Below are 4,655 nucleotides of genomic sequence, written 5' to 3'. Positions count from 1 at the left end.
TGTGCCAACTGATGTGATCTCAGGCATAGAAATTTCTGGTCTTGAGGAAAACAATTTCATTCCATTACCTGATGTGTTTACACAAAAAGAGATGCCTGTAACTTCTGAAAATATCCCCACAAAGCAGGATCTTGCCAGATGGCCTTACCTGGAAAAGGTTAACATCCCAGTGATAGCAGAATTGAACTGCTGATAGGAACCAATGCATCCAAGATCATAGAGCCCTGGGAAGTAATAAACAATCAGGGGGAGGGGCCATATGCACTAAAAATTGTCGTGGGATGGGTGGTTAAGTAAGGGTTAACGTTCGGCGAGAAGGTCGCTACCGTGGAATAGCAGCACGACAGAGAGAATCTTTAGACCCCGACGCGGAGCGGAGGGGTCTTGTTCTCTCTGAAGTGCTGCTATTCCACAAAGCGACCGACTCGCCGAAAGTTAACCCGCTTATTATATGGATATACTTAAATGATTCACACATGCGGGGACATTTCTTTAGACCTATTTAATGTTAAGATTGTTGCTGCGCAAAACAAAACAGTGCCGTTGTGGAACACCGCTAGGCAACAGCTAGGTAGGCTAGCCAGGACAACAGGTGTTGTCTATCACAGCAGCTGATTAGAGTGACAAAAGACCGGACCCCCTGCGGAGTGATATGAAACATTCGCTTTAGCCACTGACTTGTATACAAGCCAGTGGCTTTAGCAGTGAACGTCTTGTTGCCATTGACAGCGGTAGCCAGGACAACGGGTGCTGTCTATCACAGCAGCTGATTAGAGTCTTGTTGAAAAGTCGCTTTAGCAGTGAAAAGTCTTGTTGCCATTGACAGCGGTCTGTTATAGACCAACCCGTCCGTTATCGAAAAATAACAGACGTCCGAACGTTGGGGAGCCCCGTTGAAATGAATGGAGCATTCGACAGATGACGTCACAACCATATAATAACGGGCCGTTAAGGCATGGCAAGTCTGCCATAGATGCAGCAGTGAACAGGATCTCTGTTGCAAATCTTGAAAAGTTGTTGATCAGTCAATACAATCAGGAATTCAACGAAAAGACTGCTGACGAAAGGCGTGATCATTCCATTGAGGACAAAAAGTTCCTTGAAATTGCAACAACTCTGTGTCACTCATAGATGGCCACTATACATTAGACTTGCCCTTCAAGAATAATGATGTCAATTTGCCCAATAACCGTCCCATTGCCCTACAGCGCCTCCAAAATCTGGAGGAAAACTGAAATGTGTCATAATGAGTACTCTGCCTTCCTCAATGATGTTATAGCTCAAGGATATGCTGAAGTGGTCCCACAGGAAGAGCTGGAAGGAGCGGAAGGACGAACCTGGTATATACCGCATTATGGTGTATACCACCCCAAGAAAAACACACTCAGGGTGGTGTTCGACTGTGGTGCAGCGTACCAGGGTAGGTCCCTAACCTCAGAACTTTTGCAAGGCCCTGATCTGACCAACTCATTAATTGGTGTTCTGCTTAGATTCAGACGAGAGCCCATTGCTCTAATGGCAGACATTAGATCCATGTTCCATCAAGTCAGAGTAACCAAGTCAGACACTGACTTCCTGCGGTTCCTGTGGTGGAGAGATGGGAACATAGAACAAGATCCAGTAGACCATTGCATGCTCGTACACTTGTTTGGAGCCACTTCCTCCCCAAGCTGTGCCAGCTTTGCCCTGCGGAGAACAGCAGAGGAGAATATCCACATGAGACCACAGGTGACAAACACAATAATCAATTATTTTTATGTTGACGACTGCTTGACCTCTCTGCCTACCGTACAACAGACCTGGTTGAGCTGTGCAGAAAAGGAGGATTCCAGCTTACAAAGTGGATGAGCAACAACCGAGCTGTGCTGTCAAGCATAAAAGCAGAGGAAAGAGGAAAAGACATCAGATCCTTGGATCTCGACAAGGACCAATTACCAATGGACCGGGCGCTAGGACTACAGTGGGGCGTGGAAGGTGATGACTTCAGATTCAATATTGTCGCTCCTCAGAAGCCACACACACGGAGAGGAATTCTGTCGATGGTGAGTTCCGTGTACGACCCACTGGGTATCCTGGCACCTCTCACTCTCCCGGCCAAGCAACTGTTGCAACAGCTCTGTAAGCAGGGCTGGGCATGGGATGAACCAATTCCCCCAGGTCAGTCTAAACAGTGGACTGGCTGGGTTGAAGATCTCCCAAAGGAACTGAAACAGACCATGTTCAGTCTCAATGACAAGAAGATTCAAGGCCCCATGTTGAAAAGGCATAAGCTGGACCTTCAACCCACCAGGAGCATCTCACCACGGCGGGGTGTGGGAGAGAATGATCAGGTCAGTGAGACGGGTCCTGAATGCCCTCACACACCAACAACCCCTGACGGATGAAAGTCTCCAGACATTGTTTTGTGAGGTTGAGGCTATCCTCAACAACAGGCCAATCACCACAGCATCCTCTGACCCTTTTGACCTAGAGCCACTTAACCCAAATAACATCCTCCTACTGAACACTCAACCCGTGCACCCTCCCGGGGAGTTCTACAGTGCAGACTTGTACACCAGGTGCCGGTGGAAACAAGTGCAGTATCTGGCGGACATGTTTTGGAGACGATGGACGCATGAATACTTGACTCTAATGCAAGAACGGCAAAAGTGGTCCAAAGTAAGAGAAAACCTTAAGAAAGGAGATGTCGTGGTGATCGTTGACCATACCTCCCCTAGATCTTCCTGGCCTCTTGCAAGAATCCTTGAGACGAAGCCTGATTCAGAGGGAATGGTCCGGTCAGTAAACCTCAAGACGAAAACAGGCATTCTAGAGAGGCCAAAATTAGTTAAGTAAATCATTATTTATTTATTCTATCTATTGGCTCCTTATATAAAAATGAATAATTGCTTTATGTTAAGCCTAAAACATTTAGGGGCCGGATTTGTAGGGGTCAAAATGCACATTATTTGATTTTGTTCTGATATCTTCCTTTTTTGCCTTTTGCAAGCCCATTCCTGTCTCCCTCTTGTAGCCAAAGGGGCCACCCACCCACCTTTCCTTTATCTGCAGGTGATGCTACCTGAGAAGGCGTGGCCAGAGCAGGAAGTGATGGTCTTTGAACTAACTACCTAACTTACTACCAAGCAGAATACCAAGCCAAACCAAGACCAAGAATCTTTAGTTTATCTTTCTAATCCTGTTTTATATGGACATTCTGAACATTCTGAGTTTTGTATCAACCTTTGTTTTCATTACATCCTTCATTATTTTTGGACATTTTTTCTCATCTGGACCTTATTTTTACTTGGGAAGTTTGAGTCAGCCTCTCCAGCTCGGCCACCAGTGGCTATCAATAGGAAAACAATAGGAACAAAGAAATAGCCACTACAATATTCTTTGACAGCAATATTGATATCACAAAATACGTAAATTCAATATATTGCACAGCCCTATCACACAGCACAGTCTGCAAGAGTGCTGCTCTGCACAGATCTGCGGCACCAAAAACTAGCCCCGTGTTCTATTATCACAAGTGGGAGAGCAACTGGCCATGTTCATGACGGTTGTAGAGAGTTACTTGTGCACAATCCCTGGTGCTGAACAAAAAAAAAAGTCATTTACAGATTTCGAATCTGATGAAGACAGAGAGGTCGAAACGTCATCATTAATTCAGTCATGATAGAGGGAACTTTGTTTACTGTAGAACTTCAGATCCTCTCTCTCTCTTCTCACTCTCTCTCGCTCTCTCCTCATTCTCTCTCTCTCTCTCTCTCTCACACACACACACACTCACACACACACACACACACACACACACACACACACACACACACACACACACACACACACACACACACACACACACACACACACACACACACACACGTACGTTGAGATAATCAAGTTTATTTTCCAGCAGCTGTTTTATCCGTTTCACTCTTCAAGGAACATACACATGGAAACAGGCCTACAGAAATCCATTTACAAACGTGTGTGTGAAACTGAAAGGCAGAGTGACATGGCATTTAAAAACCTGTTGTAACCGGTGTTACATGATAGTACATTGAGCAGACGCATTTATCCGCATTCTCTCAACCAGGCTTGTACGAAATTCGGAATGGAAAGAACACTAGGTGGTGGTGTTCTATGTACTTTCAATGGGTGGTGTAGCTTAAATTCAAAGAAATGCAAGGTACACCTAGTGTTCATATTATTGCATTATTTTGAATTGAAATTCTTTCCATTCGGAATTTCGTACAAGCCTGCTCTCAACAGAAATTGCACAGGGGGAAAAGGGCTACACAGTGTTCACTACATAATCGTCTACATTGATACATAGTATGTTATAAATAGTTTGATGATTGCATTATTGGTGTTCATGTACCGGCCTGTAATTAAATACATGGAGGGGGTTCCTGCAGTGTATTACTGACCCTGTGAAGCAGCCCTGTGCGATTCTTTAAGCAGCATTTACTGTACAAGGACTTTCAGTCAGTGGTCCATGGCCCACTGGTGGGCTGTGGCCTGGCAGTGTTGCTGGTGGTCTGTGAGCTTCTGTGCAGTTAAACTATTACAAATATGCATACGCATGCAAAGTGGACTGTGGGCTACTGCTGAATCTGAATGGTGGTACCTAGGCCAAAAATAGTTGAAAAGTCCTGCCATTGGCCTAC

Source organism: Engraulis encrasicolus, unplaced genomic scaffold, assembly GCF_034702125.1.
Source record: "Engraulis encrasicolus isolate BLACKSEA-1 unplaced genomic scaffold, IST_EnEncr_1.0 scaffold_501_np1212, whole genome shotgun sequence".
Classification (NCBI taxonomy): domain Eukaryota; kingdom Metazoa; phylum Chordata; class Actinopteri; order Clupeiformes; family Engraulidae; genus Engraulis; species Engraulis encrasicolus.
The sequence above is the reverse complement of the archived record's forward strand: the minus strand, read 5'-3'. Positions refer to the sequence as shown.